The sequence below is a fragment of the Podarcis vaucheri genome, assembly GCF_965113315.1.
Source record: "Podarcis vaucheri genome assembly, chromosome: 6".
Taxonomy (NCBI): domain Eukaryota; kingdom Metazoa; phylum Chordata; class Lepidosauria; order Squamata; family Lacertidae; genus Podarcis; species Podarcis vaucheri.
In genome coordinates this window covers 66029361-66044309 of record NC_138764.1, presented here as the reverse complement: position 1 = coordinate 66044309, position 14949 = coordinate 66029361, and the positions used below count along the sequence as shown (strand labels likewise).

At 43.4% G+C, this 14949-nt stretch overlaps 1 protein-coding gene across 2 annotated transcripts in view; it reads right to left on the bottom strand.

The window, feature by feature from the left end:
• CDK18 (cyclin dependent kinase 18) overlaps positions 1 to 14949 on the bottom strand; it is a 95498-nt gene that overhangs the window by 54319 nt on the left and 26230 nt on the right. The gene's annotated exons all lie outside the window — the stretch shown is intronic.

Here is a 14949-nt window from a genome sequence, read left to right as displayed (position 1 = left end):
TCCATGCTTTTTTTTTTTTTTTACACATTTAATCCGGATTTCCTCTTACCAGCAAGAAAAAATAACCTATAAATAAAAATCCATCTGTAGTTAATACTGGTGTTGAAGCTTGTCAGTGCTTTTTTTTTTTTTGGCCACGTGTGGTTTTATGTCATTGGGTGGCCTATAATGCTACACTCACCTGAGCACACCTCAGTCATTTTGTTTGTGATGAGACTGGCTACTTCCACTAACTGCAAGATACTGAATACACATTCAGTTTCAACATGGTGAGGAAGAACTGTTCTCTCAAGCTCTCAACAGAGATTACCTTATGAACTGCACTTCATAAATCTGGCTTTAAGTGTGTGTGTGTGTGTGTGTGTGTGTGAGAGAGAGAGAGAGAGAGAGAGAGAGAGACTGTGTGTGTTATTACAAAGGTCTTGCATAACCTCTTTCTCACTCTTGTGCAAACCTTAGTCAGGTAAATGTCACTCTAGTTGAGCAACTCCTCAGCATTAAAAATTAAAAGCAACACAACTGGAAATTTACGTTGCCCACCCCCTAAAAGCACAAGCCTCCATCTTGCATTGTGAAATATGATAACTAAAGCTGACAACTTTAGTTTGCTCTGGCACATTTCCTGGATTTTTTTTTTTTTAAGTTGTGCACGTACAGGTAAAGAAATACCTCTGCCAAGAACAAAAGAAGGGAGTAGAGGGTGGAGGAGAAGTGACTACAGGGAGTGACAAACTTACACAAAACACCTCTGGACACACCATTACTCGTGTGGATGGCAAGCAGCACAATAGCAATGGACAGCCATGACTGAAAAAGTGGGAATGTGCAGACGCCAACATGCCAATGATGCACATAGAAAAACTGGAGCTGAATGACTCCTACCCAAAAGACCCTTTGTTTCAGTTGCAATGTAAACACCTGCAAAAGGGCTGTGTCTGAGCTGCTTTTCTTGAAACATTTTGCTTTCATACATAGTTTAGAGTACTTCCCAGTCTAAATCTTGCAACACTTATTAAAACTAGTATACTTTGTTGTTGTTGTTGTTGTTTAGTCGTGTCTGACTCTTCGTGACCCCATGGACCAGAGCACGCTAGGCACTCCTGTCTTCCACTGCTTCCCACAGTTTGGTCAAACCCATGCTGGTAGCTTCGAGAACACTATCCAACCATCTTGTCCTCTGTCGTCCCCTTCTCCTTGTGCCCTCCATCTTTCTCAACATCAGGGTCTTTTTCAGGGAGTCTTCTCTTCTCATGAGGTGGCCAAAGTATTAGAGCCTCAGCTTCACGATCTGTCCTTCCAGTGAGCACTCAGGGCTGATTTCCTTAAGAACGGATAGGTTTGATTTGCTTGCAGTCCATGGGACTCTCAAGAGTCTCCTCCAGCACCATAATTCAAAAGCATCAATTCTTCGGCGATCAGCCTTCTTTATGGTCCAGTTTTCACTTCCATACATCACTACTGGTAAAACCATAGCTTTAACTATACGGACCTTTGTTGGCAAGGTGATGTCTCTGCTTTTTAAGATGATGTCTAGGTTTGTCATTGCTTTTCTCCCAAGAAGCAGGCATCTTTTAATTTCGTGACTGCTGTCACCATCTGCAGTGAAAAAACTAGTATACTATGGTCCTCCAAATGCTACTGAACAACTCTCAGCATCTGTATTCCATAGCCTTAGCTAGCAGAGTCAATCAGGATTTGGACTCCAACAACATCTGGAGGTCACCAGGTTCCTCACTCCTATTGCTTACCATAAATTGTTACTGATATGCTGCTACAGTGCACACTTCAAGGTAAAGTGGAGTTAAGTGCTTAAAACAAGCTTTGGCTAAAAAACAAGACCCTTTGCTCTGCCTCTTTGTGCCCACAGGTACTAGGGATCAGTGGTTTCTAACAAAGGTAGCACAGAAATTGCAGACTGTGAAAGATTTCTTTTCATATGTCTTGTTTGTTACGTACTACTAAATATAACTCTGCTCAGAGAGGAAGTGATGTGGGGGTATAAATAGTTGCTGAGAAATCACAGGATATTGTTAGGTGCTGTTGCTGTGTGCATGGCTATTCCGCATTCATTATCTTTATGACTCCCTGAACTCAAGAACTTGAGCTGCTTCTCTTAACTAGACGGGGACATTTCTGCCACTTCCAGGGGGAACTCCAATTAAAGTGTCCACAGGTTGAGATGGATGGGGCTGTTGCTGCTCATTTGCTTCCTGCAAGAACAAGTGTTCACCCTGTTTCAGTCTGTACTTCTAACCAATAGTTGTAATAAATCAGAAAGCCTTCCAACTTTTTGCTAGGGGTGCTGTCTGGTTGCTAAAAAGCCTGCCCAACATTTGTCAGGGTCAGGTTTCACCTCACATACTTGTCCCAAAGGGTTTGTCTGCTTCAGGTTTTTCAGCTGCAAGACCCTCAAGCGCAGAGAGCTTCTACCTGTGGTGCAGCAAAAGTTCTCCATCAGCGGGAATTCCAAAGAGGCTTGAGTTGACATGCCCTCCTCAATTTGCCACCTTATACACATGGGCCATTTCACTGATATTGGGTGTTGGCTACATATAGAGATGAATTTACCACTTTCTGTTGCTCAGCACCATTTTAAAAAACCCCAAAATGAAGACAGGAACCATTGCCCTCAGTCTGATTTGGCGTCATGGCGATGCCTCATCATAGCTGGTGAGATATGGTTATGTGATAACTGAACACAAATCTGAGCAAGTGCCACCTTGTGAAATGATGGCCAGCTGCAACAGGAACCACGAGTTATGTGACCCCTGAGCGAGCACAATTCAAAGTGTTAGTGCTGACCTTTAAAGCCCTAAACTGCCTCGGCCCTGTATACCTGAAGGTACATATCCACCACCATCGTCCAGCCACTGAGATCCAGCTCTGAGGGCCTTCTGGTGGTTCCCTCACTGTGAGAAGTGAAATTACAGGGAACAAGGCCTTCTTGGTAATAATAATAATAATAATATAATTGCCACTTTCACAACAGAAACAGGTGCTGGTGAAAAAGACGACTAGAGAGTGAGGTTGTGAAACATTTTTCCACTCCAAAAGCTGAAGAAGTTCATCAGAGAATTTCCGTCTCAAGACTTAATTTGCAACAGGCAGCAGAAAAGCCATGCTTCTTTGGAGGTCAATCAACTGAAGAACAGCCAGAGATTTTTTTTTTACCCCAGATGAGGGGGACCTAGTCTAAGAACCTCTGGGCTTCCTGAGAGAGCAATGCATAATGAACGCTACAAGAGCCTGACTGAAGACCCCTTAATGTTTATGGAAAGATCTGCACTGACATGAATGAGCTCAAGGGTCAGGCTCTATGTCCATTTCTGAATATGCTCATGGGATGAAACTTATGGGGGAAATGCTATAGACACATGTTCTGTTTCTGCCATGTAACCTAATCCAATGTGATCCCCACAGGGAGGAAGTGTGCACACTGGGATGCTCAAGGTTGTTGTTTGGCCCACATTTTTTCAGCAAGCCAAACTGATTCATGTTTCCTAGACTATTATGTGGATTGAATCTTTTGGGTTTTGCAATTCTACAAATTTTGCAATCCAGCTTACAGCTCAAAAAATACCAGAAAGCTTATTTTAGGATAAAATGCATACTTTGAGGAAAACAGCTGTTAAAAATAATGCAAATTCTAATGGAACGAACACAGGAAAAAGTGGCATAGACTGGAAATAGACCTGTCAAGCCACAGGATTGCAGCCTTAGCATTTTTTCCCATGTGCTTGATCAGCATTGTCACTGGTTATGACAGCATGTCCCTTCCACCTACTTGTTTCACTCTTCTCTCAGCCTGCATGCAACTTGGGGCAGATGGTTTCATTATAGCTCCATAGAACAGGTTACCTACTAATGAGCCACAAAAAGTCTTCTCTCCCTCTGGATGGATTTCATACAGTCAGCTGCCAAAAGTTCACTTTCTAACTACAGCCCAAACTAGCATTCAACGTATGCTTTTCCAAAATGTTAAATTTTGCTACTGCAATTACATGGGAAGAATAGTGCAACTTTATTTTATGTCATATCTTTGGGTTGCAGCCAACTAAGCCCTACTCACAGCAAACCCATTGAAATCAATGGGTGTTAGTTATATCCACTTATTTTAATAGATTTACTTCAAGTATTACTCAGTTGCATACAATGTTTTGCACTCCGAAGCGCCAAAACAAAATAAGGGGTAAGGTTTGCCCAGTATTGAGTCCTGGATCAAAATGTTTCCTGCCAGTTTAGCTCTGACAATGCATCTCAATTCTGAATGCTCCCAAGCCCCACTCTGTCCAAATCTTAAGATCCTATTTGGAGGACCTGCTCCAACTGGTAGCCACCACAGAGAGGGCCTTTTCAGTGCACCACACTGTGAATTTCCCAGTGCTAGGTGAAGACCTTTCTGTTACCAGAAACCCTTTAAAAAAACAAGCCACCACCCGGAAAGACTGGGTTCCTATTTTAAATTATTTTATTTTAGCTTGGGTTTTCAGTGAGTTCCACTTTGCTGTATTGATGTAGTTTTGCCCTTTATTCGATAAAACTGGTTTTTACGCATTTATAGTAAGACAGCCAGAGAACTTTATGTTATGGTGTGGTAAACAAACGCCGTAAGTACAGTGGTACCTCGGGTTAAGTACTTAATTCATTCTGGAGGTCTGTTCTTAACCTGAAACTGTTCTTAACCTGAAGCACAACTTTAGCTAATGGAGCCTCCTGCTGCTGCTGCACAGAGCACGATTTCTGTTCTCATCCTGAAGCAAAGTTCTTAACCCAAGGTACTATTTCTGGGTTAGCAGACTCTGTAACCTGAAGCGTATGTAACCTGAAGCGTATGTAACCCAAGGTACCACTGTAAAATAAAACAATATTCAGGATTGCCCTGTACTGCCAAAAATACATTTTTTGGGGGGCGGGGACAACTTGTTTTACACTCACAGCCACTACTGGGGTAGAAGCTCATTAAGGCAAACAATTCCTTATGTTTCAGTGGACAGCTTGTGATGTGCATGGTGTTCTCCTTCACCACACTCCCAACTTTGTATTTGCTCCCTGAGCACTACCCTGCTTTTATTTATTTTTTCCTGATAGCCCCCAATACTAAATGAAGTGAGCATGACATTGGAGTGCATATTGGTTTATCTGGATGATCAAGAACTAGTGCTTCAATGTACAGGGATGAGATGGTTGGATGTGCTGAATCAGAGTGCCCAAACACCAAAGTAAAAACCAGGATACCCCCAAGTTGTTGAGCCTTTTGTTACAAAAACGTCAAAAACCTGTGATTATTCGATTGACTTGCCAGGGCAAAGTGCCATCTTTAGGAACCGCCCCCCCCATGTCAATTCCGCCTTTGAAATCCCAGTAACGTCCAGGAAAATCCAGATGTATGGCAGCCCTAACCAAATTCTACTAGGTTCCAGAAGGAAGTGCAGTCGCTGGGAGAAGCAGCGAGAGAGTCAATTCCGTGAAAATGGGATAGCGAGAGAAGGGAGCAAGTTTTGCTCCAGGGACATAGCCTTTTACTTGAGTGGGGGGGAGTGGAGTGGAGGAAGAATAGCCACACTGCTTCACAAACAACAGAAAGATTGTGTGCTGTAGCTGAAGGAAGGGGAAGCAAAGCCTCTGAAGGAAACCACATGAGAAAGGCTGCTGCAGTTGAAAACAGTGTGTCAACTCAGACATTATAACATGGACACACGCAGCTGAATGAACACTCCCCTTGTGCTGTGAAGTAGAGGTTTGGGAAGCAGAGAATCGAAAAGACTGTGTTGGTGGCCAGTAGCCAGACTTCTGAGCATAAGGAAGTGGCTCAGAGGGAAATTAGCCAGGGAAAAGTTTTGTAGTTTGCTCCTGACAAAGGCAACATCCTAGACAAGATTTGAAACAAAGTGTGCATGTGTGTGTATGCGCCAAACCATCCTTTTGCTTCATGCTCCTTTCTTTTTTTAACAGCCCCTGCCTTTTTCATTCCTCCAGCTTTCTCCTTTTCTCTTGAGCATCCTGGGGAGTCTGGAGACAAATAACAGGGAATTAACTGAAACTGTTAGGGACCCATGAGGTATGTGTGCAAACAACTGGCCTTTAAACTCCCTACATTCTCTAATAACTGCTGTATCACATGTTCGCATGAGTACCAATTGTGCAAGAATCAACGGCTGCACAGGGAACAAAATATTGCTGGAGGGAAAATGTAAAATGACATGCCTGAAAAGGAAACATGGAAAGTGCCTGAATCTTCTGCAACAAACAAACAATTGCAAATGCAAAAAAACCAAAAACACTTTTATAACCTAGACAGGGTCTTTGAAGTCTGACAACCTATGGCTATTGCATGAATATCCTGTTTTTTATTCCCTGAGTGCATATGCCACTGCAGCAGTATCTAGGAGCTGAAAGCAGTCCAAGTGGGGTAGAAAATATCTCCCTTTCATGAATGTGTTCAAGGTTAGGCTAGGAAGGTGTTTATACCCCTGCTAGCATAAAACACAATTTTTCCATCTCTTTGATAAATTATGTACTGCCATCAGTTGGAATTAGATACATTAATGGTTCCCCCCGTGACTGTATTATTTCCTATCGTTGGGTTAAAGCAGCTTGGAGGGCACTGAACAGGGGGGGGGGAATGGATGGAAGGGAAAGGGTTAAGCAGTCCTCCTCCAGCCCCCTTTAAACCTGCAACCTCCCAAGGCTGCTCTGGGTCTTTAAAAAGTCAAGGGAAGCATACACGCAGCTGGTGTCACGTGTGATTTCAGCCTTGCCCTAAGGAATCCCATGCCATTAAATGATTGACTTGAATTGTGGCAAAGAGAATGCAGTCAACAGACACACACAAGGCAGCAGGCAAAAAGGAATCTAGTGAGATTCTTTCTCCACTGAACACATCATTTCTCCCAGCTCAGGAAATGCTGAAAGGACACTTTTGTCAACCCTGCTGGTGGGTAAAGGAGGACTGCAGGAGGATAGAATCTCAAGGTTATTTTGCAATCTGCAGCCCTTTGGTGCTTAATTTGACAAATGTTTAAGGCTGCCCAAATGTTCATTAAGGACAACAGTTGTAAGAAGTGAGTCAGTGATATTAGACTGAACTGAAGGTGTCCTTTATTTCCACTTCCTTGCAACCACAGTCATTGTGAGGAAACGTGGTTCTGTCAACACTGCAGGTAGAGTACAAAATTGTTTTAGAAAATTTTCCAGCAAAAAAATGTTTGGAAAGCCCTAGTTCCTCTTCAGTGGTTTAGAACCAACTCATATCCTTTGCACAGCTAATCCTGTAATCCCCACTTCTGCCCACACACCCAGGACCTGCTCCCCACAACCATTCCACTCCCTGTTTCTTCCAGCCACAACATTCGGTCTTGCAGTGGTGCAGGGAAGTGAAAGTCAGTTGCAATTCATGCCTTCATCCCACACTAGAAGTGTGTGCAAATGCTCTCTTATGCCCTGCCATAATTTGTGGGCAGAGAAATTGGGGGTGTCATTTCCATCTAATTTCTACAGGGCAGCAGAGAATTTCTCCAGTCATTTCTCAGAAGCAGAGTTCACAATTAGCAGACCATTAGGTCCAGTCGCGGACGACTCTGGTGTTGCGGCGCTCACATCGCTTTATTGGCCGAGGGAGCCGGTGTACGGCTACCGGTTCACGTGGCCAGCATGACTAAGCCGCTTCTGGCGAACCAGAGCAGCGCACGGAAACACCGTTTACCTTCCCGCCAGAGCGGTACCTATTTATCTACTTGCACTTTGTGCTTTCAAACTGCTAGGTTGGCAGGAGCTGGGACCGAGGAACGGGAGCTCACCCCGTCACGGGGATTTGAACCGCCGACCTTCTGATCGGCAAGCCCTAGGGCTCTGTAGTTTAACCCACAGCATCACCCGCATCCCTATTTCAGAAAGTACTCTTTTATAAAAAGCAGTGAGAAGATGGCTTTCCGAGAACCCCTCCAACCAAGGAAGCACAACTGGCTTTGGAAAAATATCAAATAAATCAATCCCCTTGATGTTGAAGCACATACCTGAGCATGGTGGTTGCCACTATTTGAGGCAAAAACATGGAGATGACCCTATTTTTGGTTTCTCCACCTGAGCAGAAAACAATCCTTCCCAAGATCTTGCTATGCAATTGAAAGGGCAAGGGTTACATCACTTGTTAGCTGTAAGAAGCCTTTCTCTATACTGCTCTAAGTGACTGCTGAGCCCATTACTCAGTACCTGAGAGCAGAGAGGACAGAGCAATCTCCCTGCCTTACCTGCTCATCTCTCTCCACAGGACTCTGCCGCTCAGTCAGGGTCTTGACATTTCACTGACAAAAAAGAAACATGGCTTCCCTGCCAGGTGGTCACATTCTTGTCTGCAAGAAGTCAATTGGCATCCTGCTCATCAATATGTCTCCTACAGAAAACTGCTAAAGCCTGAGATCAAAAACAATGTGAGTTACATGCCGTGCTTCCCCCCCAAAAAAAATGCTTGGGGTACTCTCATTTTGACTCAAGAAAATCACCATTTTATAGCTCAAATTGGGGAAAATAAATACAGTAAATGGACAAAAGTGCAAAGATTCACAAAATGTTTAGGGCGTATGCGTCCCCCCAGAAAAAAAGCACTGGTTACATGAAAGAAAAACTTTTGCAGTAGCTTTTTGCTAGGCTGACCAAAATGACAGAATTTGTCTTCTGCCCTATTTCAGCATGGTTAGAAATGGGACTATTTCCACCCTATCTATATCAAGGGTGGGGAACCTGCTGCCCCAGATGATGTTGGATCAAAACAACTCCCACTATCACCCAGCCACAGCTACATGGACTGAATGTACTTGCAGCATCCCATTTGCCTGGTCATGCATTTCAGTACATATGTAGAAGAGTGGGTTGCCTTCTGGATGCATCTGAGATCTCCCAGTGCTAATCCTCCCCTTACTTTCATGTAAGTGGAAGTGACATACTTCGCCACAAGCCAAGCAGCACAGAGAAGAACCCAAATGTTATGAAGCATACAGTATGCATGCAAGCCTGCAAGCCTGGCACTTATTTTAGGAACTTTTGACCTTGAACCTGAACATGCTCCAGAATTTGGCACTTCAAGAGGTAATGTAGTCAAGGGCAACAAAGATAAATCTCAAGTCATTTGATCATATCAAAAGGGCATTTGCACATTTATTAGTTATTAACTTTGCTTACTTTGCTGCCTTCATCACATCTACAAACAGCCAACCAGCAGAGTTTTTCCATGTGGTGAAGGGAATGCTGACGCCTGTCCACAGGAACAGAGTGCTGGGACTCTAAGAGGTCTGCTGTGACAAGTTTGCCAGAGACTTTGAGTGTAGTCACTCTTAAAGAAGTGTTACCCTCCCCAGAGTAACAGCTATTGAAAAGTCACTAATACTCATTTAATAGGTAAGGCACTTAGGAGAGTGGTGGCAGTCTAGCTGCAGGCGCTTTTGGAAAAAACTCTTGCGCAATAAACCTACTTCTGCCAAATACCAGACTTTTCGCAACAAGTGACACGAAAATGCACTGGAAAGTGTGGGACAACAGTTGCTTTGATTCAACACTGTATACCTCCTCACAAGTGAATGTTCATTAAGTATCACCAATGTCATCTAACCTGCCTGCAAACAAATCAGAATAAATGCTCAGAATGAAGGTCACCTCGAGTCACCTTCTTTTACTGTCTCTCTAGACCAAAACAAAGCTTTCCTGATCAGGCACAGGCTACTGTGGCAAAAGATGGATATTAGGGGTACTTCATAACACAGCCTTCTGAGCCTTTGCCCCGTGCAGTGCATACAAACAACATTCAGTACAAGATAACCAAGAAGGCAGGGAAAGTAAGTGGTATATATTGGAAATTTCAGAATCACACAAGTAAAGGAGGGTAGGAAGAAAGAAGGATCATGAAAGGATCCATGAAAGGTAAAACTTTTGAGTCTCATGTTGACTGTCACATCCACCCCCAAAATAAACAAGAATCTAGCAACACCTTAAAGACTAAGAAATATGTTGCAGCATAATCTTCCATGAGCAACAGCCCACTTCTGCGGAATGTATAACAAATGCAAGAAGTATGAACCAGCTCTTACTGAAGCATGAGAAGCACACACACCTTTCGCCCGCCTTAGAGATCCCCTGGCCTTCATTCTTCACTTGTAATCAGATTCATCACTTGTGTCAACTTCTCTCCACCTGGGAATCTAAGCCTATTCTCTTCGGCTCAAGAGATTTACCAGCAACAAGTCAGTCTGCAGATGTTTTATGGGCGTTCCTTCCTTGTGCAGTAAATTGCCCAGCAGGAAGACTCTAGGCTTTTTGCTGTTTTAAGAAGGGAGTGATCAAGGTTGGTGTCTTTGCAAGTGTTGAGTCGGGGATGGTGTATAGGCATGCCCAAGGCCCTTGAAGATGAGAGTCATTAATCTGCAATGAGGATGTGCATATAAGAAGCAAAGGAAGGAGCTTCACCTGGGTTTCATTGAAGACCTAGAAACGCCCAGTAATGGAAGCAGCACTATATAGCAGAGCAGAGGGGGCTGCTTTCATTTTGGTATATTCACCTCTGCATAAAAAGAGAGAAACCGACAGATAGTGCAGGGTGGATGCTATCTCAGTCTAAGGCCTTTCATTCCAACCGTGACAAGAGCGGAGCAGTTCAGACAGAAGACACTAAAACGACAGTCACTTTTTTTTAACCTCATTAAATGAATCTACACCAGGAATCAATTCTTTTACTGGATGTGATAAAAAGCATCTTGTGTTTCCCTTGGCCGGATAACGTGCTACTATGTGCCAGCTTGTCAAGTCACACCCCAGTGCCCATGGCTTGTTCAATACCCATATTGTCTGCTTTCCTAGAGGGGTTCTTGTTGAACTGTAAAGAAGTTGGTTGTGTCAGCATTTTGCATGGTACACTCCTGCTTTTCAAAGCATCACACGCCTTCAGCCAGTGTCAATCAGTGTTATCACCACAGAGGTTCACAGAACTACAGCAGCATCCATCAAGAGAGGATTGAGGGGTGATTTTTATAAAGCCACAGCACCACTCCTCCGCTACACATGGAGATGTGATTTGAAATTTCCATCCCTCAGTCTTTCCATATTGTAGGATTTTATTTTATTTGTTTACTTTCAGGCTCAAGCAGAGAGACTAAATAATGTTTTGAAAAATGAAATGACTTCTTAAAATGTTGACTTCTCCAACATCAAACAAGGTGATCTCGGCAGTACATTTATTGACCCAATCTTGCCTAAATCTACACACATCCTCAAACCAAATCACTTGGATATTCTTCCCAGGTAATGAGTCAACACTGAGAAGCACAGACATGGTACTGACACTACAATAAAAAGTTCCCATACAGACACTGTGGGTTGGTGTAGGCTGGCTACTTCTTTCTTTCCCTTTCCTATTTTTAATTAGCGCTTTCATTATCTCTACATCCTTGCCACGCTCCAGTCCACACAGAGCTCCCAGGATCCCCAGAGTCACGAAAAGCCTATGACTGTTCCACTTCAGACATGCAAGATTTCAGCTTGCCATCAATCCAACCTCAGAAGGAAATAGCGGAGAGACAACCACAAGTTAAGAATGCTGCCCTTTAGTGAGAAGAGGTCCTGCTACTTGCGACAGCTAAGACTAGCCATCTTACTTTTACTCTGCACTGCCCTTAATTATTTCTTCTTAGTGTCATGTGGCAGCAAGTGATTAAAGCAGAGGGAGTGGGATCCAAGGTATCAGGCTTCTATTCCTGGCTTGGAAAGAAAGCGAGACGGAGCAATTAAGAGAAACAGGTCTCTTGGGCTCAGTTCACAGCTCAAAGGAAAGAGCAAGTGTTTGGGCTAGGAGGAGGGAAAAGTGAATGAATGAGTGATTCTCAGAGATGGGCTTACTTTGCAAAGCAAAAATTGAATATAAACTCTATTTCTATGCTCTGCATATATTGCCCAAGTTTGTATACAAATGCCAGATTATTTTACAGGCATTTGTACATGTCTGCTTCGGCTAGCAATGTTAAGCAAGTGCCAGTGGCTGGAGGAAAGGAGCTATTTTTGCAGTCAGAAGGACTAGAAACATGTTTTTTATTTTTAAAAAACTTTTTTAAAAAATTAACTAACTAACAAATCAGGGCTGCACCCTTAGAAGTGGGAATTTCAGCATCTGGCACAACTATTAAAGGTGCGGGATCCTGTTCTCTTTTCCATCTGGCCACTGTAATCATAATATGTTATTGTTATCTTTTATTTACTTAATGAAGCTGAAGCCATTAGCCATTAGAAAACAACAAAGAATAAAATACATTACACAGTTAAAATAATTATTAAAACTTGGCATTGTGACAAATGAAAATTTGCTGTGCTGAAGAATTTAACTTGGCGTCCCCACAAAGTTATAAACTGCTGCTCTGAAGAAAAATCAGCCACCTTTTCAGAAATGTAAGGGGACCTGTCCCCCCTCATAAAAAGTTATCAAGTATTCATAATCATAACATAGATCTTCTCAGCACCAAAAATTTGAGCTTTCAAGGTGCAATTCCCCACATGTGGATAACACACAGACCTACATATGATCTGGAATGATGCAAAGGGATGCAGGCTAAGGATAATTCTGGATGTTACATAATACAGGTGGAATAGGAAATAGAATGGGCTGGTGCTCCCTGTTCTCCCTGTGTGTTCACACAGTTCTAATTTGACATCTTCTCTTGCAGTCAGATGTGACAAGCCACCTCCCAGAGGTTACCATTCAAGCAACGCACACATTCACAAAGTTCGTCTGTTTCACTTTTAAGCAGAGATTGAATGGCAATCTGTCATGGATGTTTAAGTTGAGATTCCTGTACTGTAGAGGGTTAGACTTGACAACCCTCAACTCTATGATTCCATGAACAAATTTGTGAGATGAACCTGCACTGGTCCATTCTTGCTGCACCTTTTCAAGGTTGCTTATTCTTCTACTGGCACCCTATTCTTCAGGATCATCTCTTGGTCTTTCTTGGATTACTCATAGTTTTGTAGCTCAGTCCATAGCAAGCAGAAAACATGGAGAAAATATTGCAATTGTTTTAAAAGGCAGAATTATGAAGCTTATTCTGACACAAATCAGTCCCTCAACTCCTTCAGTTTCAAAAATGCCATTAAGAAAATATTGTTTCTGGAGGCAGCAAACAACAAGCATGCTTTATTTTTTAAGGGGGGAAAAATCAATAACAGTTCTTTTCTGGAAATATAATGCATAGCATTGTTATTTTGTTTTCACTACCCACACCAGAAACTGAAATAGCTACATAGAACAATTAAGGGGCTAGCGTGACTATCTAGGCATTAGTACCCTATCTTATGGAGCAGCTTTGGGTTCTGAGCCTGATACTGGTGACCAGGGGCACACTGGACCAGATCCCAAGATCCGTAGAACTAGGGCAGACACCCTCAAAAGCACCCTTCCCATTCCAACACCATAGGGAGTGCATCAAATGGGAAATCATGGAGCGAAGGAGAAATGTGGAAAGGGGGTGGAGCCTAACAGCTGGGCTGGAGGCAGGTGCTCAGTAGGCCTCAGTTCACCACCAGCCCCCACAGAGGCAAATTGCTAATTCTCCTTGCTGCCATGCACAGAGTGCTTCTCCTTGGGGCCAGAACAGGGCAGCCACTAAAATGAATGTTAGGCTGGTCAGATGAAAAATGATAGGGCCCCAGCACCTTTAATAATTGTGCAGGGCAGTGAATTTTAGCATGAACCATCTGTCACGAAAGGAAGCATCCCAATGGATCAGCCTTTATTTCTCTATCAGATGACCTGGCATTTGCCCAATGCTCCCACAAACCTGGGTGGGTGGGTAGAAGAGGAGTCCAACTTTGCCTTCCCCAGTAACATGGGGTTAGCAGCCTCTAAGCCAGATTTCCGGTTAAAGGCCAAAGGGTTCAATATTCCCTGGACTTTCCGCCTAATAAGAACTCAGCAGCAGGAGCTGTAATCAAAGACGGCAGTTACCCCATTTTCTTATCCTGGCTTAATGAACCAGTTTTGCAATAGGGGCAATAAATAATAGATTACTCTCAGAGGCTGGTGTAGCAGCAGTGCTGCTGCTGCATAGCACTAGCCGCCTAAGCCTCACTGCCGTGGGGCTCCAAATCTATGCTGCTTAAAGCTGCTACACAGCCACATCATACAAAGCCAGGAAACCAAACAGTTTGGCTCCCCTGTCAAAGGCTAAACCAAAAGCAACTGTGCATGCAACCCAGCTATGGATTATGCCCCCTCCCTTCAAGAGGTTCACCTGGGGCCTTTGTTATAGTCTTTGCAATGCCAGGTGCAGACCTTTGTACCCTTCCAGGACCTTTAAATTTGAATGATACGTTTTATCGCATTCTGATATGGCTTTCTCTTCTAAATTCTAAATGGCTTTCTCTTTGCTATTTTCATATTTCATATGTGAGTTTTTGTGATGTCATCCCTATTCTATAATACCACAGCATTTCGGCATTTGTTGAAATAAGCTGAATACTGGTTAATACCACAGTTTCAAAGTGGCATACGATAGAAATACAGCCCAAAAATCAGGTCCCCTCCAGACTAATGTCTGGAGGAGGGTGTTCTGCAATATGTCATTGACACAACAATAGTGCATTAGAAGTGGAATTGCAGAACATCCATACACCATTTCACTTTTGGTTGTTTTGCAATGCTTCAATAATGCTACCCCATTATGGCCATCTAGGTGGGCACTCTTACAGTATAGTACAACAAAAGTGGGTCCACCCCAGGGACGCGGACTTATAAAAAATATTGGGGGGGGGGCCCCGGGAAAGCTCATGAATAATAAATAAGCTCATGAATATGCAAATAAAGTGGCGCCGCCTCCTCGTGAGCGAATAGGGGAGAGCATGCTGCGCCTATTAATCAGCTCCGGAACAGCTGATATGCGGGAAACGTGGGGCTAGCCGGAGAAGAGAGGGCGAGCCCCC